We start from the raw sequence: 25,218 nt of genomic DNA, 5'->3' as shown, positions 1-25,218 counted from the left end.
ACCCTTGTGTGGCGTAGGCTAAGTCATGTTCACTCAATTCACTCAATCTATTCACTCAATTCTGGAAAATTTTAGACAGAAATCCTCAGTCACCTGGAAACCAAACCTCAGTAATATTGAAGAATCAGGCTCTCTTCCAGGACCTCACTTCTACACAGCTCTGTCTTACGGCAGACTGCTCATTTCCCTACCGTGAGATCATAGAAAATATATACTGGTCTAGGCCCTCCGCTTCTGGCACAGAGCTCCTGAAACCTTTCTAATTTCCTAAGTGATAAGAGCACAAGGAACATCTTTTGTTCTACTGAGGTGACTCTGGGTGGGCTCCTGGATGGGAGCTGGTCACCAGAAAGACCAAACCATGATTAGAAGCTTGAAATTTTAAGCCCCACCCCTCATCTTCCACCCTGGGGAGAGGGGCTGGCAATGGAGCTGATAATTGAACATGCCAAAGTGATGAAGTCTCCATAAAATCCCAATAGCACAGGGTTCAGAGAGCTTCCGGGAGGATGAACACATCCACCAGGAGGGTGATGCACCCCAACTCCACGGGAACAGAAAATCCTGCTCCTGGGACCCTCCCAGACTTTGCCCTATATTTCTCTTCATCTGGCTGTTCACCTGTATCCTTTGTCATATCCTTTAGCAAAGTGGTAAACACAAATAAGTGTTTCACTGAATTCTGTGGGCCACTCTAGCAAATTAATCAAACCCGAGGAGGGGTGGCAGATACCTCTGATTTACAGCCAATTGGTCAGAAGCACAGGTGAGAACCTGCACTTGATATTAGCATCTGAAGGAAGGAGGTGGCACTGAGCTCTTAACCTGTGCAATGTGACACTCTGTACCTAGAGATTAAGTAAAGTTTTAGGACGCCCAGCTGGTGCCACAGAGAATTGCTTGGTGTGGGTGAACCCCCACCCACCAGCAGTCTGGTGACCAGAAGTGTTTTATGTGAGTAGTAAGGGAGACACACAAGAAACAAAGACTCACAGGTGGAAAACTGAGTTTTCCTATACACCTACCTTCTCCTAAACTGACTACAGGGAAGGGGGTAGTTGCGGCTCCTCTAAACTTCCAGCCATCATTTTCTCACCCCTCCCCCACCCCAAAAAGCCTCTTCTCCCTTGAGGTGCATGTCATCCAAACACCCACCCTCCTCCCAACCTGGTCCCTTCAACCTTTCTCCCTGAGCCCCTCCACCAGGCAGCAAGAGCATGAACGCCTCAGCCTCCGTTCGGTGTCCCAGAAAATGACAACCATCCGCGACGGTGACCGCCACCAATCCTGACATACCACTCTCAGAGCAGCCTCCCTTCTGAATGCAGGCCTCAGTCAGCCCTAGGATCTCCAGTACCTGGACCTTTCATTCCCTTTGCAATCTTGCAGTGCCTATTTAACCTCATTTCTTTTGCTTACGTACAGTGGTGTTTTGCAACCGTTGCTAGGTATTAGGATCACCTGGGGAGATTGTGCAGCTCAGGATGAGTAAACTGCCTTAATCAATGACATCAAATGCACCCGGGAAGGGACTCAACCCGCAAAACTCTGAAAGGCTCCCCAGCTGATTCCAAGGAGCAGCCAAGGTGGTGCTCTGCCACGTGGGCCGCACGGGTCATCCCTCGAACCGCTTTCCCACCGGCACCCTCACTTCTCATTCTCCTCTTTACCACACGCTCCCTGAGAAGCCCAGCCTTGGAGCGGTCCCCCACACACCTTCTTTATTCCTACACAGAAGCTGCTGAGCTCTGCTGGAGGAAAACCACGAAACTGTCAGCTTTCTCGGGAGGGCGAGTCTCACATAAGGCACCAATAAGGTGGGATTTAGGATACAAAGAGGAGTCATTCCTTTGGGACACACATTAACTTCCGGAGGCAATAATTTTACCAAATGCATGTCGTTGGGCTCCTTGCTCAGCAGGAAGCCTGCTTCTCCCTCTGTCTACCGCTCCCCCTGCGTGTGCTCTCTCTCTCTGTCAAATGAATAAATAAAATCTTTAAAAAAAAGATGAATCAGGTTTTGTGGAGAAAAAAATCTGGCAGTTTGGATTAGATATTCCGTCCTGGTCCAAGCAGCCATGGCCGGGGGAGAGGCATCTTATATAGTAATGGCTACTGGGTAGCCTTCCTGTGAGTGAGGGAGTAAAGACAGGCAGAGGTGTGATGTGCAGAGCAGACACCCCAAGGGTTGTCCTCCATGGACTGCTTCTCTTCCTGACTGGAAGCTGGAAAACATGAGAATTCTGAGCTTCTGAGCAGCTAAAGGAGGCTACAGGTAGAGAGGAAGGAATGAGGAAACGACAGAGAAAGATACACCCCACCTACCTAAATTCAGTAAGCCCTCAACCCAGCCTTCAGCTGGCTTATTCCTTTTTGGTTAAAGTTTTCCTCCTGCAACATCCCCATTTTTCACTGCAGGTTTCATGGTTATTTATTTATTTATTTGTCCCACAGAAATCATCTTGGACTAATATATCACCGGAACGACAAAGTATTGTATTACAAACTAGAAGGAAAAAAAAAAAAAAACACGGGGACAACGAAATATCTGGAGGATTGTTGAGAAGATTAGAAAAACTAAAAATGATTGCTAAGACACTCATAAAAAGAAACATGAAAAAAAGTACAAATATCTTAAGGGCATAGGACAAGAAACCAGAACTCTGTCACATCTTCTGTCTGGAAAACGAGGGCGATGCATAGCCCCATCATGAAACATATGTGTCATTACAGGAAATGTCTCCAGGTGACTGCCCGGAGCTATTCACCTGTCGGAAGCATATGACTGTCAGGATGATCGGAGCTGTGTAAATTAACCAGTGAGTACATTGTAGGCACAAATATGTTTTAAGAGAGAAAGACTGTAGCCTTGGATTTGTGGGCAGGAGTAGGCGTGCAGAGAATGAAAAACAGAGCTAGGAAAGAGAACAAAACAAATTCCCAATTCTTCTCTTTAACCACTTGCACAATTCAGTAGCTGGGCTTAAGTTTTCAAACAGGACAAGAGATGGGAAGTACCAACATTACCTAAAGTACTAACATAACCTGAAGACTAGTTTAAAATTTGTTCTGTATATGAAAGGAAGTATAATGAGAAATAATGATATTTATTTTAAGGGATACTTTAAAATCTATTTCCTCAAGAATACTCAGGACTGGATTAATGGAGCCAGGTAGAGTGATCAATCGAAAGCCTGCTCTCTAGTTCCTGGGCTTTATTTATGTTTCTGATTTTTTTTAAAGGAATATAAAACTTTATTGACCACTGTTTACCAGTATTTACAATAAAGTAAATATACAGTTGGATAACATTCTGACTACAAAGTTATTGTTTTTCCTGGTTTCTGCTGAACCAGTAACTCAAATACTATGAAGACTGAGCCTACATGTCAGAAACAAGTTGGGGTAAAGAAAATACATGCAGGTTAAGAATTTGGATTATAAAAGTCTGTCCACCCATTTATTCCAGCAAGTGCTAAATTGCCAACATCTCTAACCATCTGATTATGATTAGGTTTCCATGAACAAAGTCTTAGACATTCCATGAATCATGACCTTTTGGTCAATACAGCACAGAGAGTTTAACTTCTTGAAAAGGAATGGTTCACTAGAAGGAAGCTTTAAATGTCCATTTATATGTTTCCGAATTTTAATAACCCAATACCCTTTGTAATGATTAAGAGCAAGAAGGAGGATCCAGGTCAACGTAAAGAGCATGTTACAATTATCAAAGCTGAAGCCAGATGTGTACATGGGATATGGGACCCGCACAATGTGTTTTACAAGGCACACATTCCCCACCTTCCTTGTCCCTGGATGGAATAGTCAGAGCAGTGAAAGGAGAGGCAGAGAGAGGGGGGCCAACAGAAAGGGATCCTCAGGAAAGACCCTGGAAGCCTGGTAGTTGGACTGTTCACCTCAGAAAGGGGAAGGATTGCCTCCTAGTACTGCCAGCCCAGCCCCAACTGGCACAAGAAAAATGCTCTACAATAATATGTCCTTCATGGTCCTTTCAACTCTCACCTCAACAGAACACAAGGGCATTGGGTCCCATTTCCACCTGGGAAGTCTCAAAAATGTGAAATGTTTTTCCCATCAGATCCATATAGTTCTAGGAAATTTTTGGATATCCTGGAACTATTGTGTATAATTTTAAAAGAGCCTACAATCATTCTCACCCCATAGATTCTGCTACAAAAAAAAAAGATGGGAGAATGTCTGAAAACACAGAAGTCTTCCTAAAAGTGAGACCTATACCTTCATTGAATAGCAGAAGGCAGAAATAAATATTTTTAAAGTTATTTAGCATTTGAGCAGACTGAATATTGTAAAAACTGTACCTTTGATAATAACCTGTTTTGCTCACAATGTAATTCCTTTGTTTACAGATAGAGTGGCAAGTTAACATGTTTGTTATTTGTTATATGTCCACTTACTTGTAGACTCGATAGCAGTTATTTGTGGACTCGATAGCATTTATCGCATGTCTACCCCTGTGTGCAGATACCATGCCAGGTGCTGGGGTGGAGGGAGGAATAAAAACAGTGCTGATAATAATAACAAAGTTGCAAGTCACCATTTTCTGAGTGTTTATTACATGACTATCTCCTTGAGCCCTACAGTAATACTAGGAACTACATATCATTTCCATTTTTGAGAAAAGGAAACTGAGGCTTGCCTAAAGCCACCTAAACCGAAAGAATGGAGCTGAGTTAAGACAGAGGTGGCCCCAGCGTCGGCTGCTTTTAATCACCCTGTGCATGCCTTTCTGCAATAAGCTAATTAGTTTAAGAGTTAATTCCAAAATCTCTAGCAACCAGTACATTCTTGGCACGTGGTAGGCGCTTAATTAGTATTTGCTGGGTGAATTGAAACTGAATCACTGAATACTGGATTTGTATTTTAATTTCAGCTTATTTTTCTAAGATTATGTTACTTACCCTGGTGGATGTGATTGTAAATAATCATAATCTTACCAATTGTCTTTAAATATTGTTGGTCACCCTTGATACTCCTACTACAGCTGCCAAGTATGAAGCTCCTAGATAAAGAGATCCTGAGAATAAGTTGCATATTCTAGAAGTTGACACGGTATACTGCCAGAGCTTAATGCTCTTTTCCTTCTACAGTGTATTCATATTTTAGTCTTGACTGCAGTTGCTGGAACTTCACAAGCTAATTATAATTGAGCATTTTTTAAAAAATAAAACCATTAATTGCTAGAAGAGTGAAGGCCTAGGGAAAGTGTGTGGTAGGGGGACACCTGGTTCTGAAATAGGTTCAGGACACATGGTCTTCCAACAGCAATGTAACTGTGAGACTTTCCCCTTTGGTACACAAACAGAGCTCATTTATAGGACATCAATCTCAGATCCTCAGTTTACATTTGAAAAGACTGTTTCCTGCCATTAATCTGTCTGAAAACACACCTCTGGTCCAGGTGTTTGTGGGTTCCCCTTACTACCTCTCCTTTAATAATTACTTCCCACCCACAAAATTTTTAAAAAGTGTACCTTTCACTCACCCCAAATCTGTCTATGGCATTTAATTGTAAAACCCAAGATTGTCCAAAGATGTGAAAATCCCTGAAACACTAAACACAGAGAGATTCCTAAGTCCGGGTGTTGAGAAAGTGAATGACTTTAGTGACCGATTAAATACACTTTTTGGAGTGCCTGGGTGGCTCAGTTGGTTAAGCGACTGCCTTCGGCTCAGGTCATGATCCTGGAGTCCCGGGATCGAGTCCCGCATCGGGCTCCCTGCTCAGCAGGGAGTCTGCTTCTCCCTCTGATCCTCCCCCCTCTCGTGTGCTCTCTCTCTCAAATAAATAAATAAAATCCTAAAAAAAATAAATAAATACTCTTTTTGCAAGTCAGGCTGTTCCTCGTTCTTTGCTATCAATTTAAAAGCAGGACATGTTAGCTGAGAGTGCATTAATAACAATTCTTGATGATAATGTTATCATAAAGCTTACAATGTAAAACTTACAAGGAGTTCAGAGAACTGAGTGATAGTGCTCTAACAAAAATTCTTCCCCATCTCCTTATTTATGTGAATAAGGTTTCTCAGAACTTATAACTACAAAACAACAGATAGGCATACAATCGATGCTAAACTCTGTGTAATTCTAGCCATAAATAATATTCAAACATGGATACATAAACTTATTGAAAAATTAGTTCCACCCATCTGATTAAGAAATGCATTTCAAATAAAATTTTACTTTTCATAATTACATATTAAAATTGACCGTCATGTATTTATATTTTTAATCTGCATATTACTAATACTTATAACTGAATCCCAAAAAATTTTTTAATACTTTGAGTCTATAATCAAAAAACCTTAAAAATTTAAATGTATATACATATTTTTGTTGTAGACAAGCTTGATGGGTCTATCCATAGAAGACTTTCAGCCTTTTAAAAAATATTTGACATTGAAAGAAGCAGAAGGAGTGGAATGAAAACACAGATTTCAGGGAGAAAAATGAACACTATATTTTCTGCTGTTAAAGAAGAGCTCATTAATGTATTTTTAAAACGGATGAAAGCAGGAATCAAATTGATTTGGTATTTTGCTTCTAATTAATACAATTAAAGTGTCAATTTACACTGTTAGAAATTACAGCCTTTGCAAATATTCAAATTTATGATTTTTAAAAATTAATAACTTTAAATGTGTGAGGGTGTCAATTGTTTTGTTTTTAAATTATGGAGCAAGAAAGTTTGAAAAGCTGCTCTATCAAATATCTAAGGTCCATATAAATTCTAAACTCTTATCTGTGGCTTCACTCTTTCAAAACCTCTAGTCAAAGAAATGAACACATTGTGATGATTTCAAGTAAAAACTGCCATTTCAGAAAATTATCCAATTAGCACAATTAGTGCTCATAGCACTCGATGGGCAATTAAAGTTTCATTAAAATGGTTCTTATGAAAAATCAACATTCATAAATTCTAAGAACAAATTTCAGAGATTGATATTAAATCCCACATTAATTCATTCACTCATTCATTCAGCAAATGACTGAGAACCTTGCCTAGGCCAAGCCTGTGAGAGGCTCTGGGAGCACAGCCTGAACAAAACTGTTCAGGGCTCTGTTCCTCGCCAGCTTACACTGCAAGTGGGAGAAGGCAGTCTGTAAACAGGCAAATGCATAATTAAGGTAAGTTTGGATTGAGGCGCCCGGGTGGCTCAGTCAGTTAAAGCGGCTGCTCTTGATTTCCACTCAGGTCATGATCTCAGGGTCCTGGGATAGAGCCATGCTTTGTGCTCAGCGCAGAGTCCGCTTGTCTCCCTTGTCCTTTGTCCCCCTTCCCTCCCCCCACCCACTGCCCTGCATGCGCAGGAGCATTCTCTCTCTCTCTCTCTCTCTCTCTCACTAATAAATAAATCTTCAAAAAAAAAAAAAGGTAAGTCTGGATCGTCTTAAGTACTGAGGACAATGAAAACCAAGTGAGGTGATGACAAGTAATAGGGGACTGGAGATAGAAGGCCACTGACGGTGAAACTAAGGGAGCTTTTCATCGGCACAGGCCACTTCCGAGCCCCCTGAAGGAAGGGCAGCCACTAGTTTGGAGGCCCATGAGCACACACACACCCCCATACACCCCAACACAAAACAAAATATTTGAAATTTCCCAAATTTTGACAACAGTCTTAAAAAATTGCATGACTTTATCAACAATGAGTAGTAAAACCAAGGAAACTTCTCAAAACTCTCAATCATAAAAACACATTTTAATCCAGGATACTATTCCGAAGACTGAATTATCTTTGTATTCGCTGTATAGAAAATAATATCACACCATCATTGTCATATGAAGAGGTGATCAAAGAGGACGTAGCATTCATTACGTCAGGCAGTTCATTAATAAAAACACATGTTCTTTTTCTGGCTTTCCTGATGGTTGGGGTATGTGTCAGCTTTTTCATTTTGTCCTTTGATGATTAATTTTCTTATTCTAAATAAATGTTTGCTTTTATGTGAATTTTTATATTCATAATTTTGTATTCTTTTTCTCAAATTATATAAGTTCTGGGCCTCACAAAACCTGTCTGCTCCCTGGGAAAAGCTACTTTCGATGAAGGGTTCTGGAAAGCCCTTCTGAGTTGCAGGGACCTGAATGAGGACAGCACTCCGGGGAGAGATAAGAAATGACAAGGGTTCAAGGAGGCTGGCCTTGGCCTAAGAGGGCGGGTGTGGCTAGGGCTCATCTAGGGCCTTGGAGGCAGGGGAAGAGGCTTGATCTCATTCTAAATACAACCAAAAGACCATCTGATTCACACTTAAACATAGCAGCATCGGTGTTGAAAATATGTGGAATATTTAAAATAGCCTAAAGTCCTCACATGTATATATTGAAACATTTTCCCCCTCAAAAAGATTGAAAGCTTAACCTCTTGCGTGAAAAAAGGTTACTACTGCCCCTCAGTGGTAAAAGAAGAAATATTCAGAATAACATGATTTCTAGGCTAAAGTAAAACAAAAATCTACGGGCAGTGATAAATTCTTTTTTACTAAACAATAAACCCAAATACTAATTTTTATAAAATATGAATTTTAAGGCCACGGAGTTAACACTATAATTTTCAAATAGATCTGAGAATACTAGGCCCACAAGCTAATTACTAATGAAGAACACACATGGGGATAGCTCTTTACAATGGGCTTTAATGTTTTGGTAGTTTCTTTCTTCCTTCCCTCCCCTCTCCCGTAACTGGCCACCTTCCCTAGCCCCTCCCTCCCTGCTACCTTCGTTCCTCCCATCCTTCCACCCTTCAGTTCTCCCCTCCGCAAACGTTTATGAGCACCTGCTCTGTGCTAGGTTCATGTGTAGAAGTTACCACGATACACATCCACTTGTGGGTTAGTGAGGAAAACAGATATCAAGCAAGTAATTTGTTAGTTGTCATTGTCATGTTTGGTACCGAAAGAGTTTGGGATACCATAGGAGCATCTGTCAGGGGACTACACTAGTCTGGGGAGAGAGCAAAGGTCACTTTGATGAAGTGGCCTCAAAGTTGGTGGCTTAAGGACTGCTAGGAGTCAGGCAGGGGAGGATGAAGGGGAGGAGGGTTGCAAGCAAAGGAAGAGCATCTGCAAAGGCCCTAAGATGGGAAAGCAAATGGTGTTTGAAGAACTGAAAGAAGACCAAGCAAGGAGGGAGACTGGGGAGGTAGGTAGGCATTCTGTCACGAAGAACCTTGCAGGCCGTGAGAGGGATTTGGGCCTTAATCCTAACAGTGATGGAAAAATGGTGAAGTGTTAAAAAAAAGGGGGGGGGCAAATAGGACTTCTTATGCTGTGAGTGACAGAAACCATCGCTCCCTGTTACCGATCCACCCAGTTCCCTAAACCAGAAGTAGCCATATCACTAGGGTTCATAAGTCCATTCAGAGATAGCTATGCATACACATGCAAACATACCTGGGTATCTTATCACCATGTAATATATGGTAGCATAAGTGCACGCCATCTTGAATTTTGTTTTTTTAACTTAACAATAGATCTTAGCAATCATCCCATATCATATATACAGAGCTGCCTCACTGTTTTTTTTTTTAATTTTTTTTAAACTTTTTTTTTAAAGATTTTTTTATTTATTTGAGAGAGAGAGAATGAGAGATAGAGAGCACGAGAGGGAAGAGGATCAGAGGGAGAAGCAGACTCCCCGCCGAGGAGGGGGCCCGATGCGGGACTCGATCCCGGGACTCCAGGATCATGACCTGAGCCGAAGGCAGTCGCCTAACCAACTGAGCCACCCAGGCGCCCAAGCTGCCTCACTCTTTTTTCCTCTGGACTAGATTGTCTGTTGTATGCCTATACCATTATTTATTTAACTAGTCCTCTATTCTGGACATTGAGTTCATTTCCAGGCTTTTGCTATTGCAAGCAATGCCACAGTGAATGTTCGTATTAGTATCATTGCCTCCTGTGAAAGAGTATCTGCCAAACAAATTCCTAGAAGTGGAATTCCTGGGTCAGAGAGTATGTTCATTTGGAATTTTGATAGATATGGCCAAACGCCTTCCCTAAAAATACCATTAGTGTATACAACTAGCAAAGTGTTGATACTGTGTGTATGACACACACAAAGATATGACAGATGACAAAGTGGTACCTCAGTAGAGTTTTAATTTGTACTTCTTTCATTAAAAATGAGCCTGAGCAGCGTGCCTGAGTGGCTCAGTCAGTTAAGTGCCCAACTCTTGATTTCAACTCAGATCATGATCTCAGGGTTGTGAGATCAAGCCTCATATCGGGCTCTGCGCTGGGTGTGGAGCCTGCTTAAGAGTCTTTCTCTCTCCCTCTGCCCCTATCCACTACCTCTCTCTCTCTTTCTCCCTCTCTAAAAAAAATAAATAAATAAAAATAATTTTAAAAAATAATAAAAATGAGCTTGAGCATCTTTTGATCTTATTAAGAACCAGTGCTTGTTATGAATTAAAAATTATCTAAATAGGCCAGGAGCAAAACAAAGGCCTAGAGCTAAAAATGATGTTTCATTCATTCAACAAATAGTTTTTGAAAAACAACTCTAAACGAGGCACACTTAAATAGGCAGTGAGGAATCTAAGATGGGTGAAACTTGGTCCTGTCCCAGATGAGCTCAAGTTTAATGAGGGAGATGGATGTGGAAACATGCAATTAAATGCAATCTGCTATTTAAAAAAAAAAGAAGGAAGGAACATAGAAATATGAGAGTACAGAAAAGAGCAACTAATCTTTATATGCTACCTACTCATATACATATTCTTAGAATACTTAGCTTTTAAAAGGTAGGGAATTGGGGAAAGCAGGTAATTAATTCTTTTTAACTTTTTTAGGTCCTACTTGGGTTTGTTTGGGTTTTTTTTTTAAGATTCATTTATTTGAGAGAAAGAGAGAGCGGGTGAGAATGAGCTGGGGGAGGGGCAGAGGGAGCAGGAGAGAAAGCTCAAGCAGACTCCCCACTGAGTGTGGAGCCCTACACAGGGCTCGATCTCAAGATCCTGAGATCATCGGGGCGCCTGGGTGGCTCAGTCGTTAAGCATCTGCCTTCAGCTCAGGTCATGATCCCAGGGTCCTGGGATCGAGCCCTGCATCGAGCCCTGCATCGGGCCCTGGGCTCGGCGGGAAGCCTGCTTCTCCCTCTCCCACTCCCCCTGCTTGTGTTCCCTCTCTCGCTGTGTCTCTCTCTGTCAAATAAATAAATAAAATCTTAAAAAAAAAAAAAAAGATGCTGAGATCATGATCTGAGCCGAAATCAAGAGTCAGACACCTAACTGACTGAGCCACCAAGGAGTCCCTGGGTTGTTTTTTTTAAAAGTTGGCTGTGTGCATCAGCAAAAATACCCATAATGGCTTTAATAGAGCTGGGATTTTTTAAAAGATGTTTAAACTAAAAATGTGCCTGAAATTATGGTTAAGACCCCCTTCATGAAAGGGTGGTGGGGTTGACACAATGGGGAAAGGTACCTCAGCACACGACTTCATTTTAAATTCTGAGACCAAGTCAATTCTACACAGAGCCCCCCCCCTTTCAACCCAATGTCCCTACAACCATGCCCCCCAGGTTCAATCAAGATGTGTCCTAATGAATTGTTTTTGTCTTCTACGAACTCTTGGATGAAAACCAACTTTCTGTTATTAGTTTTATCCTTAGAAAAAGCCCTTTGGCACTTAAATACTTTTAAATGTTTTAAAATCTGTTTCTCCCTTCTGGTCTTTGCTTAATAGTAAATTAAGTACTTGGTGATACTCAGTGCAAAATAAAACTGGAGACAAAACAGCCTCTCAGCTTCCAAATGGCACAGCAGAATAACAAAGGATAAAGGTGGTTGGCAGAAAGAGTGGGCCACACATTTTCACCTAAGCTACAGGTAGCAGGAGCTGAGAGGTTAAAAGCACCAGAGCAAGAGGGCCTCTCTCAGGACGCTACACCTCAGTGCTCAGGTGATGATCAGTCCTTCGAGGTGCTGGGTTGGGGACTTGGGTTCACACGGGGAAGAGCAGATACAAGTACGTGACTCTGCACATCTTGGACCAGCACCTAAGTCTAGCTGTGGACAGAACCTCCCTGAGCATGTAGCTTCTCCCACCTATGGGCTTTGTAGATTCACCCCTAGAAACTGTAGTATGAGGCCTTCCTCCCAGGATTAACCAAACCTCCAAAAAAGCCAACTACCTGCTGCTAAGGACCCTTTCCTCTTTTTCTGTTAAGTCTGTCTTAGCACTACTTCCATCAGGATACTTTCTTCCCAAATCATCCTGAACATTCTAGAGTCCTTGTAGACAAGTCTCAGGTAAAACTCATATTCACATCTGGATGCATCCTTATCAGTGGAAGAAACACTTTCTCCATAATATAGGGATGACGAGTTTTGTCTGTATTATATGTGAATTCCCTAAGTGCTCTCCTTCCATTATCTCATTCTTCTCCACAGATGCTTTGAGGTTACTATCAACCCCATTTCACAGACATGGAACCATTTTCCCTTCCCAGTGGTCCCTAGTATAGGGAAACCAATAGAAACATGAAACTGGCAAGTCTCCTGTATCTGCCATTTATTCATTCATTCCACAAATGTTTTCCCAGTGCAACTGTGTGTCAGGCACTATTCTAGGTCTTGAAGCTTAAGAGGTAAAAAATTCATGATTCCTACTTCCTGTAAGAGATTAGTATCTAGGAAAAGGAGACAAATATTAAGTATGTGCAATAAAATATGAATCTTGCTGGGGTACAGTGGAACCCAAAGGAAGGAGAAGTCCATTCTCTGTGTGAAGTAGGGAGGGAAAGTTTCAAAGAGGAAAGGATTCCAACCGTTCTGAAAGATGATTAGTGAACAGTAAAGGGCATTTCAGGAAGAGACAGCATGTAAGTAAAATAGTAACATAAATAAGTACAATAATAATAAAACATACCAAAAAAGCTCCTCTGCTCTATAATGATTTGTAGAGGTAAAATATTTATTTATTCATCAGCAAATATTTACACAGTCCTTAATATATGCCAGACCCTACAGTAGGTGCTGAGAATAGAAAAGGGAACGAGGCAAAATTTTCCGCCCTCGAACTTAAACAAGTAGAAGGATATCAGGAATATAATTTCATAGATTAATACATGTGATGAAGAACACAAACCAGAATAAGGAGATCAGTGGTGGTGGCATCTCTGAAGAGGTGGCACAAGAACAGAGACCTCCATGAAGACAACACGGAAAGCTGGAGAAAGAGCATTCCCAGCAGTAGGAACAGTGCATCCAAAGGCTCTGAGGCAGAAATTAATTTGGTGAGTTTGTGGGACAGCAAGAGACCAGTGTGGCTGGAGAGGGTAAAGGAGGAGGGAATGATAAGCAGGTGCAGGCAGAGGCTTATATACCTAGGTAAGGAGTGTAGCTTTTACTCTAGGTGCAATGGAAAGCCACTGGGAGGTTTTAAGCAAGGAGACTCAGCTACTGCTGCTGATGCCATGGGGCAGGGAGAGAGGGGAGAAATATCTTAGCTTCTCTCCTTTTCCCATCTCCCATTTGGCCATGCCCAACCAGAAGCCAGTAGGCAGGGGATCTGGGGACTGCAGTGTACAGTGGTCAGCTCCCTGCAATGCAGAGCAGGCGAAGAGCGAGAGCAAACCTGAGCATGAAATAACGGGCACATAACCAACCACTTGACCATCCCAGAATTCTGGAAACCATTATTTAGTCATTATCACCTGTCATTTCATCCTCCAAAATTGGTCTCTTTTCTCAATCCCAAAGCAACTGCTTCATTTCAAGCCATTAGCCACTTCCACTTGGATAACAGAAATGGGTTTCTAACTTGTTTCCCTGCCTCCACGCTCTCCCACTCCAAAATGCCTCCCCACGTGGTGTATGCCTCCAGAATTCACTTTTTAAACAGAACTGTGTACCAATCTTGGCCCACAGCTGAAAATCCAGTTCCCCAGGGTAGCCCAGGGCCTTTCACTGTCTGGTTCCCCTACAACTTTCCCCACATCTTATAAATACACCATGTTTTAGCCACAAAAGGAGACCCCGAGACTTCCCAAACATGACATGTTCTGTCACGCTCACATCCTTTGCTCACCCTAGTTGAAATTTCCTCTTTGCAACCTTTTCTTCCTCCTAGAATCCTTCAAATCCTAAAAGTCACCTCCTAAATAAAAACTTATTCAGCAGCCCCAGGTAAAAATGAATTATTCCTTCTGTTGTATGTATGTTTAAGAACAAGAGAAAATGCCAGAAATAAAAAGAAAGGCATATTTAGGAATAAACACAAAAGCCGGGGTGGGAGGTGGAGGGAAACTGTCTTCATGTATTAATGATTTATTGAGATATAATTGACATGTAACCTTGGTTTACAATGTGATCATTTGATGCTACAAAACGCTCACCATAATAAGGTTAACACAACCTCCACTTGACATAATTACCATTTTTTCGTTGTTATGGTGAGAACATGTAAGCTTTACTCTCTTAGCAACTTTCAAGAGAAATGATCACAGATGTTTTTGAAACAAAAAAACACAAAGAAATGATTTTTTTAAAAGATTTTATTTATTTATTTGACAGAGAGAGAGCACAAGCAGAAGGAGCAGCAGGCAGAGGGAGAAGCAGGCTCGATCCCAGGACCCCGGGATCATGACCTGAGCTGAAGGCAGACGCTTAACCACATGAGCCACCCAGGTGCCCAAGAAATGATTTTTTTAACTGCAGGTAAGAAGACTGGTATGACCTAAGGAAGAACATATTGAAGAAGGAAAAACTTGGGGCAGCTGCATGGCTCAGTTGGTTGAGCGTCCGACTCCTTGAGTTCAGCTCAGATCACGATCTCAGGGTCATGAGATCAAGCCCTGCATCAGGCTCCATGCTGAGCAGGGAGTCTGCTTGAAAGTCTCTCTCTTCCTCTCCCTCTGCCCCTCCCCCGATCTCTATCTCTCAAATAAATAAATAAATCTTAAAAAAAAAAAAAGAAGGAAAGACTTGTGAAACTTTCTGCTTCAGTAGGACTAGAATACCTGGAACTGTGGAAGATTAGGGCAAGCAACTAACTTAAAATGGGTCAGACTTATCACTGAACTAAAAAATACCTTGAGAGCCCTTCTGGCTCAGAAGTCAATGATTCAGTGAATTCATTTCTGCAGGACAGTCCTGGGAGTTCGTAGGTACAGGGGCAAGGAGGGAACAGATGAGCCCTGCACTGATAATAATAAGGTCTCATTCTATTCTTCTGAATGTTTAGATAAGAAATCTGAAAATTACATTAACAAAATATTTTTTATGAACCTAAATATAACTCAGCTGAGCACACTCAATCTTCATGGTTGTCTTACACGTATTAATTGTGCCTATTACAAAACTGACTGGTGAAAGATTTTTTTTAAAAGATTTTATTTATTTATTTGAGGGAGGAGGGGCAGAGTGAAAGGGAGATAGAGTCTTTTTTTTTAAAGATTTTATTTATTTGAGAGAGAGAGTGAGAGAGAGAGCGCACATGAGAGGGGGGAGGGTCAGAGGGAGAAGCAGATTCCCTGCTGAGCAGGGAGCCTGATGCAGGACTCGATCCCGGGACTCCAGGATCATGACCTGAGCCGAAGGCAGTCGCTTAACTGACTGAGCCACCCAGGCGCCCTGACTGGTGAAAGATTTTACTGTTGTGTAACAAAATAGCAAAATGTTGATATGTGTTCTATATAGCATTGTTGAGTACAGTTATACGAATTTATTAAAACTTAGAAAATAATTCCTAATCACTATTACAATAAAAATTCAAAGTATCCAACATCAAAAATAGAATTCTGGAGGAATTTAACTACAGGGAAGTAAAACTATCTACTGAAAAAGAGTATTAAAATGTAGTCAATAAGCAGGTGGGGAGGGAAGCAAAAGAATGGCTCTCCTTCATTGACAAATTGTTTATGCATAGATTTTTTTATTGTTATCACTATTAATAGGTTTTTAAAAATACTGTAAACAACAATTCTCATTCATTGCTGATGGGAACGCAAAATGGCACAGCTACTTTGGAAGACCGTTTGGCAGTTTCTAAGAAAACTAAGCATACTCTTAACCATATGATCCAGCAGTGACACTCCTTGGTATTTACCCAAATTAGCTGAAAATTATGCCCACACAAACACTCACACATGAATGTTTATAGCAAGTTCATTCATAATTGCCAAAACTTGGAAACAACCAAGATGTTCGTCAATAGGTGAATAAATAAACCATGGAATATCCATTCAATTGACTGAATATTATTTAGCTCGAAAAAGAAAAGAGATCTCAAACCATGAAATGACACGGAAGAAGCATAAATGCATATTACTAAGTCAAAGAAGCCAGTCTGAAATGACTACATGCTGTATGATTTCCATGATGTCCAACTATGTGACATCATGGAAAAGAGAAAACTATTGTGACAATAAAAAGATCAGTGGTTGCCAGAGACTATGGGAGAGGGAGGGATGAATAGATGAACACAGATTTTTTAAGGTAGTAAAACTATTTTGTATGATACAGTAACGGTGGACACATGTCATACATTTGTTGAAACCCATAGAATATATAACACAAAGAGTAAACCCACTATAGACTTTAGTTAATAATAATATATCAAGGGGCGCCTGGGTGGCTCAGTTGGTTAAGCTACTGCCTTCGGCTCAGGTCATGATCCCAGGGTCCTGGGATCGAGCCCCGCACCGGGCTCCCTGCTCAGCGGGAAGCCTGCTTCTCCCTCTCCCACTCCCCCTGCTTGTGGTCCCTCTCTCGCTCTCTCTCTCTCTGTCAAATAAATAAATAAAATCTTTTAAAAAAAATATATCAATATTGGCTCAATTATAACAAATATACCATGTTAACACAACTGAGGGGAGAGTAGATAGAGATGGTATATAGGAAATTTCTGTATTTTTTGCTCAATTTTTCTATAAATGTAAAACTGCTCTAAAAAAAGTCTATTAATTTTTTGATAACTATAACAATAGAAGAATAGGTAAAAGATAAGAACTATTCAAAAAAAAAAGAAGTAAATTAGGGGCACCTTGGTGGCCCAGTCAGTTAAGCGTCTGCCTTCAGCTCAGGTCATGATCTCAGGGTCCTGGGATCCAGTCCCACGGCAGGCTCCCCGCTCAGCAGGGAGTCTGCTTGTCCTCCCTCTTCTCCCCCCCCTGCTCATGCCCTCCCTCTCTCTCTCTCTCTCTCTCCCTCTCAAATAAATAAAATCTTAATTAAAAAAAAGTAAATTGTTCAAATACAAATGTAAGTGGCTGATAAACATAAAAAATCCTGAATGTTACTGGTAATACAAATGACAATGAAATACTTTTGCTCCTATTAATTTTAAGAAGGTATTTTAAAGTATTTTAAGTACAATGAAGACTATATCTTTGTACACTGTTGGTGGAAATGAAAAATCATGACAGCTTCTCTAAAAAGCAATTTGGCAAGAATTTCAAACATGTTTATTTCCCTTGACTCAATAGTTCTAGGAATCCATACTTTAATGGTGTGTGTATGTGTATGTGTGGGATTTTATAATGATGAAAAATTGGAACAACAAAGGAATAGCTCAATAAACCGTTGCATACTCATATGATGATATTATATAGCCAATAAAAACTATGTTTTTGAAAAATATTTAAAAAGGGGGTGCCTGGGTGGCTCAGTTGGTTAAGTGACCGCTTTCGGCTCAGGTCATGATCCCAGGGTCCTGGGATCGAGCCCCACATCGGGCTCCCTGTTCGACAGGGGGTCTTCTTCTCCCTCTCCCTCTGCCCCTTCCACAGCTAGTGCTCTCCTGCTCTCTCGTTCTGTCAAATAAATAAATAAAATCTTTAAAAAAAAAGAAAAATATTTAAAAATGGAAAAATGTCCAACCCAAAACCAGTATCTTTATTGGTTTATCTTTTTTTTAAAGATTTTATTTATTTATTTGAGATACAGAGAGAGACAGAGAGAACATGAGTGGGGGGAGGGACAGAGCCAGAGGGAGAAGCAGACGCCCCACTGAGCAGGGAGCCCGGTGTGGCTCCATCCCAGGACCCTGGGATCATGACCTGAGCTGAAATCAAGAGTCGGACACGTAACTGACTGAGCCACCCAGGTGCCCCATTTATTGTTTTTTCTGATATGTTTTTTAAAAATTAGGGCGCCTGGGTGGCTCAGTTGGTTAAGCGACTGCCTTTGGCTCAGGTCATGATCCTGGAGTCCCGGGATCGAGTCCCGCATCGGGCTCCCTGCTCAGCGGGGGGTCTGCTTCTCCCTCCGACCCTCTTCCCTCTCGTGCTCTCTATCTCTCATTCTCTCTCTCTCAAATAAATAAATAAAATCTTTAAAAAAAATTAAAAAATTAAAATTAAAATAATGCCAGTAAATACATTATTCCTCAAAATGTTTTGTAACATGCTTTTTTCCCACCTAATAACATATGATGGGACTCCTTCTATGAAAGTTACATATAGATTATCCACATCTATCTTTCACCCCTCTTAAACGTCTCATAGTATTTTATTGTGTGCATGTACTGCATAATTGTAAATCAGTCTTTTTTTTTTTTTATACAAAAGGATTTATTAAAAAACCAGTAAGACAGTACTACATCATGACACTGTCACACTGGGCTTTTAACACAAGACTTGCTCTACAATACTGGGGGGGAGGGGCATAAAACACAAATAGATTCTGAAGCATAGCAATTAAGAAATAAAACAATGAAAGCAAATTTCTAAATCAGTCTTTTTATTTACAGTATTCCATCAAATAGATATAACAATATAATAGTACCATGAAAAACGCTATTTTCAGGGAGCTGTTGGTTGATTCTGTTCATGTTATTCTGTCCATCTGCATGCATACAAGATTTTCCTGAAGCATATACACCAAAATGTTAATAATAATAATAATAATAATAATAATAGTGGGATTAGGGGTACTTTAAATTTTCTTTCTTATACATGGTTGTATTTTCCCAAATATTCTATAAAAATACTCTATTACTTTTATATTAAAAGTAAAGTTTTAATGAGTTTTTGCTACCTAGCTGACTAAAAAAGTTCTAAGCATTAAATATCAGCTTTAACTCCAAGGTCTTTTTTTTTTTTTAAGATTTTATTTATTTATTTGAGAGAGAAAGAGTGAGAGAGAGCACAAGCTGGCGGGGGTGGGGGGCGGAGGTGGGGAGAGAGGCAGAGAGAGAGAAGCAGACTCCCCACTGAGCAGGGAGCCCAATGCGGGGCTCACCCCCGGACCCTTGGATCATGACTTGAGCCGAAGGGAGCCGCTTAACTGACTGAGCCACCCAGGCACCCCTGGCTCCAAGGTCTTTAAGGAAGGTGCTCTGTTGGGGTATCTCCAGCTAGCAGTTGGGCTTACCTTCTTCCTGAGCTTTACTAAGTTTGGCATCCTCTCCAACTGTTCCTCCACTGGGGATGTCCCCACCTCCATTCTGCTTCTTGAAATCTCCTTCCTCTTTCAAAACCCAACTGGGCTCCTACCTCCTAGGCAGACTGTTGAGATTATTCTAGCCTGTACAGCACTAAAGCATGTCCTAACTGTTTCCTGGTTTCTTGTCTCTTTATTCCAGCCAGAGCATATGTACCATGAGGATAAAACTCTTGATCCTACTTACTTGTATTCTTCACAGTGCCAGTACTGAAGTAGATGCCTAACAAGTATGTCTGTTCTTAAATAAGATGATAAAGATGAGAACATCCAGAACAATGCCTAGTAAATAATAGTAAATAATCAATAAATGTTTGTTGTTGTCTGAGAGGATAATTTCCGAAGGCAGAAGTAAGGAACCAGGGAAGCAATATTAAACCCCACTTACTGGCAGATAGGGCAAGAACAAGAACCTAAGGAAGAAGCACAACTCTCCTACCTGTGACAGCTATTAAATGTTACATTTTGAAGGAATGTGAACACAAAGAACGAAACAAACACTTTCAACTCAGTAAAAACCAGTAGAGATGTTTTAAGTTAATTCTGGTTTTAGGCTAATTCATTCTTCACACACACACAAAACACCTTCAAGCTACTTTTAGATTGAAAGGACATCTTTGATCATTTTTTTCCATCTTTGATCATTCTAATCAGTTTGTTTGCCAACCCAGAATTTAATTTGCTCTGCAGACCATGCACTTTACCCAAACTTATCTCCATAGGCACCATCTGCCCATCAAGTAGATAGCTAAAAGTTTATTATCCCTAAAGATTTAAAAAATATCTTTCATGTCTTTTGGTTAACTTTTCAACAAGCCCAAATAAAATTAACAATAACAACAAAAACTTTTCAACAAGCCCAGCAAGGTCCACCTGTGTGGCATAATTTTAGGGACATTTCTGCCCATTTCATCAGTTTGTCTACTTGCTCTAAAACCTGAAAGACTTTGATAGAGAATCAAAGCCATTCATTCTATACTTAGACAAGACTGAAAAGATCCATCCCCAGAGGAAAGCAAAGCATTTACTCAAATCCACTCTAAAATATTCTCTTTCCAGGTGCTCCCCTGTCTACCCAATATCTTTATTACTATCCACACAGAGATGATTCACATGTTTATATCTCTAGTCCAAGCCTCTGTCTCCTCAGGCATCAGACTTGATTATACGACTGACAGCTTACCTCGTCCTCTTGGGATTCTCAAAGGTGTCCAAGCTTAATGAAGTCATGCTTGCACCACTCCCCACATCCACCAATAGTCCTAACCTAGTTTCCTTCCATGGCGCCGATCTCAATGAACTAGTCATCCAGTTGAACAAGCCTGAAAGCCAGAAGTCATCCATGATACTTTCTTCTTCTCCCTCACCTCCATGCCCACACCACCCCTCAATCCTGGCAAAATTATCTGTTTTCCTCCATCTTCTCCACCTTCTTTAGCAAGGCTTTGTCTATTTTACAGTCTATCTGTATCTCTTCTAACCCCAGTCCACCCTATTCAACATATTATAGCAAAAGCAAGAATGTTGATACATATTATACCCCTTAACCCTCCATTATTACAAAGCCTTGGCATATACTCTTTTCTTGACTTGAGTCACTTTTTCTTCCTTGATAGCTCCAACTCCTTCACATTTCTGCTCAAGCACCATTTTATAGGGAAGTTTCTTTCCTTGGCTTTTATGACCAGGTCGAATCCCCCCATCTCCTAGCACTTTGTACACCTCCTTCACAGTACTCATCAAGTTATCCTACGTTTGTGTTATTATGTTGTGCCGCTCACTAGCCTTAGCCATAAAGGCATAGATTTGTCTAACTTTTCTCCGTATTGTATCCTAGAACCTAGGACATACCAATTGCTCAAAAAATATTTACTGGGTAAATAAATGCATAAACTAAAATCTAAATAACATCACATCCTTTCCCAAAAGTAAGTTTTTATGACAGATAACAACCAGAAGGAGAATAAAGCATTTTCTTGAATGAAAGAACATATTTCAAAAAAAAAAAAAAAAAACAAGCCAAAAAAGGCACATAGTAGGTATACAATTTTGTAAAAATTCACCTGCTTTAAAAATTTCATAGAGGGGTGCCTGGCTGGCTCAGTCAATAGAGTGTGCAACGCTTGATCTCCAGGTTGTGAGTTCAAGCCCCACATTGGGTGTAGAGATTACTTAAAATAAATAAATAAATAAAACCTTTTTTAAAAAAAAAAACTTTCATAGAGCCAGTAACTGCATTCTGTTCTTCTTTGTACCAGAGGCCCCCATTATCCACAGGGATATGTTCCAAGACCCTCAGTGGATGGCTGAAATTGCAGATAGTACCAAACCCTCTATATACTACATTTTTCCCTATATCTATATACCTAAGTAAGAGATTAATGACAATAATAATAAAATAGAACAACTATAAACAATATACTATAATAAACATTATGTGAATGTGGTCTCTGTCTCTTTCTCTCAAAATATCTTACTGCACTCACCCTTCTTTTGATGATAAGAGATGGTAAAATGCCTCCGTGACAAGACGAGGGCAAGGTGATGACGTAGGCGTTATGATGTAGCGTCAGTCCACGACTGACCTCCTGACGATCCGTCAGGAGTGTAATCTGCTTCCAAACCACATTTTTTTTTAAAGATTTTATTTATTTATTTGACAGAGACACAGTGAGAGAGGGAACACAAGCAGGGGGAGGGGGAGAGGAAGAAGCAGGCCTCCCGCTGAGCAGGGAGCCCGATGCGGGGCTGGATCCCAGGACCCTGGGACCATGACCTGAGCCGAAGGCATAGCTTCATCGACTGAGCCTCCCAGGCGCCCCTCCAAACCATATTCAATGGAGGGTAACTGAAACCACAGAAAGCAAAACTGTGGATAAGAGGGGGGAACTACTGTATTTACAGAGAGCAGGACCAAAGCAATGCAATTTGCTTCCACGATGCTAATAATGAAGTGTTTTTGTCTGTTTGTGCTTCCTGAACATTCTTTGCCTTGTGTAAATTTACATGACTACCCAAGACATATCAGGACAAGTAAAAGAAAAAGTTGCAAGGATTTCTACTTTGCAAGTTGGGCAGGATGCCTGGAAGGGACAAAAATTAAGTCTTCCCATTAAATGAATGCCCAGCTGTCTAGTGTTAAAGTTCAGATGAAGAATATCTACTAGAAAAGGAGTCATCTCTAAATATGGGCCAGAGAATTCAGGATTTCAACTTTAGCTCTCTCTCTGTGTGCGTGAGACACTCAGAGGGATAGAAGATGCAGTATTAATCTCCATAAGTTCAGTTAAGGACACATCCCAATAAGGAAAAGCTGTGGGGCTTATGATTGTTTTATAAAACAGTGTTAAGATAATTGTTTGGCACTCGTTTACACATGACAGACTCATGACAATTCATTTCTTTAAATACGAAGCCCCAAATCACCCCTTCTAAAATTATGTTTCTTACCAACATCACTTAGTAACTACACGTAGGAATGAGCACTGGCCTGGAGACAGCACTCACAGATCTTCTGAATAACGACACCCTCTTCCTTTTACAAGGATCCTGCTCAAGACGCTCGGGTTATCGTCCCATTTCTCTGGCACTCATTAGCTCTGTGGCTCTCACACAGTTTCAGTTCTTCATGTGTAAAATGATACAATTGGATTTTTTAAAGGTTTTTTTTTTAAAGATTTTATTTATTTATTTGAGAGAGAGAATGAGAGAGAGAAAGCTGAGAGGGGGTTGGGTCAGAGGGAGAAGCAGACTCCCCGCTGAGCAGGGAGCCCGACGTGGGACTCGATCCCGGGACTCCAGGATCATGACCTGAGCCGAAGGCAGTCGCTTAACCAACTGAGCCACCCAGGCGCCCTGGATTTTTTAAGTCTTTAAAGTCCCTTCCAGGGGCGCCTGGGTGGCTAAGTAGGTTGGGCATCTGACTCTTGATTTCCACTCAGGTCATAATCTCAGGGTCCTGGGGCAAGCTCAGCAGAGTCTCCTTATCCCTCTCCCTCTGCTCTTCCCCCTACTCGCTCATGCTCTCTCTCTCTCTCTCTCAAATAAATAAATAAGTTAAATATTTCAAGTCCCATCCAGTTCTAAACACTTTGACTGGTGCCGAAATCATTGCGGTGGATTAGACTCTGAAGTCACCCACTTGGTTTGCAGTCACAGGAGCATTTGGTACAGAGGTTCCCTGCTCTTTGGAAGGGCTGATTCCTAGCAGAAATTTATGCCACCTTAGCAAAGTGAGCAGAGGAGAAACCTGTCCTTTCCACACAGGGGCGTAATCAACTTTTGAGTTGGACTGCCTGGAAGGATGAGGCAGGAGAAAAACGTAGGCAGGGCAAGGCCGCCGTGCTGATGAGGAGGCAGTTTTGCCCCCAAATGGTACTGACCCAGATTTCCCTTCACTACTGCTCCCATGTGCAGGCAGGCCATTGACCTCACGTGCCTCATCTGCAGCCGAGACTCAGGATTCAACTGAAGAACATCATGCTTTCCATGCCATACTCGTCATGTTTATAGAGCAGCCCCCTCTGCATTAAAAAAAAGTATTCTCCTGAGCAACCCTCTGGCAGAGTTATCCCACAACAGAAAGTGTCAGAGGCAGAGAAATACCTGTACAAGGGCTTCTTCAAATAGAAGGCCTAAATTCAATCTGGTCCAATCACTTTGTGCCTCCTTCTCAGCAAAGAGGAGAAACTCCTTCTATTTTTCAAACTGTCTGCCTTGTCCCTATTCGAGGCTTTACCGTGGGCAGGAAGACCAATGCCAACTTCTAGATCTATAGGAAAGTTCTGTTTGTTCAACGAACCCTACAAGAATTCTAAATTCAATTCCTTCGCCTTGTTTTATAAATGATAAATATACTGCCTTCCTCAGGATACTTTTTAAAAAATGTTACACACCATAAAATATATTTTATAATTTTTAAATTTCATATTTATAATCATGCAATCTCTAAACATAGGATGTTGTCAAAGTATAATTTGCGTAAGAGTAATTTGTAAACTGAGATTGGTACTTGGCTATAATATACATTTGTCATTTCTTAGACAAACTTTTTTTCCAACTCCCTTCTGTTTTATTTGAATCAAAAATTGACTTTCGGGGGACCTGGGTGGCTCAGTCTGTTAAGCGTCTGCCTTCAGCCCAGGTCATGATCCCAGGGTCCCTGGACTGGGCCCCATATTGGGCTCCCCACCCAGCAGCGGGGACTCTGCTTCTCCCTCTGACCCTCCTCCCTCTCATGCTCTCTCACTCTCTCTCAAATAAATTAAAAAAAAAATCTTTTTTTTAAATAGACTTTCATCTTAAATAGATATGATAGAATTTTTTATGTTTTGAAAAGTCCACAATATGAACTCATTCTTTTACTATCCAGTCCTGCAACTTACCTTGAGTATTTTTAGCCTAAGCCAATCTTTCTATATTTACTTTATGTATGTAAATAACACATGTTCCTTTTAGAAATGCTACTTACATTCCAAAACAGCAGTGACTCTGACTGCCCACTGCTGTCATTCAAGTCTGAAAGGTTCTAATTCAAGTTCCAGGGTGACTGGAGACACCATCCTCATCCTATTGGATTCATTATGAATAACACAAGGATAATGACACTTATAATTACTGCCAGACAGCTTGCTACTGTCTTTGGAATTCCCCAAAGCAAGATGCTCCAAATGTATGGTCATAATTGCTTATTAGTTGGTCAGATTACAAAGCAAACCTTAGCTTACTTAAAATAAAATGGCATTTTAAAACTGTTTTCATTTGAGTTACAATGTCTCTAAGTTAAACACAGAG

General features: G+C 40.9%; 1 protein-coding gene across 1 annotated transcript in view; it reads right to left on the bottom strand.

Annotated features, from left to right (window-relative positions):
- LOC141374854 (uncharacterized) overlaps window positions 1-25,218 on the bottom strand; it is a 130,624-nt gene that overhangs the window by 36,998 nt on the left and 68,408 nt on the right. The gene's annotated exons all lie outside the window — the stretch shown is intronic.

The sequence above is a fragment of the Callorhinus ursinus genome, unplaced genomic scaffold, assembly GCF_003265705.2.
Source record: "Callorhinus ursinus isolate GAN/ISIS: 27379988/994484 unplaced genomic scaffold, GSC_fseal_2.0 scaffold23, whole genome shotgun sequence".
Lineage (NCBI taxonomy): Eukaryota > Metazoa > Chordata > Mammalia > Carnivora > Otariidae > Callorhinus > Callorhinus ursinus.
Note: the sequence above shows the minus strand (reverse complement) of the source record. Positions and strands in the feature narration are given on the sequence as shown.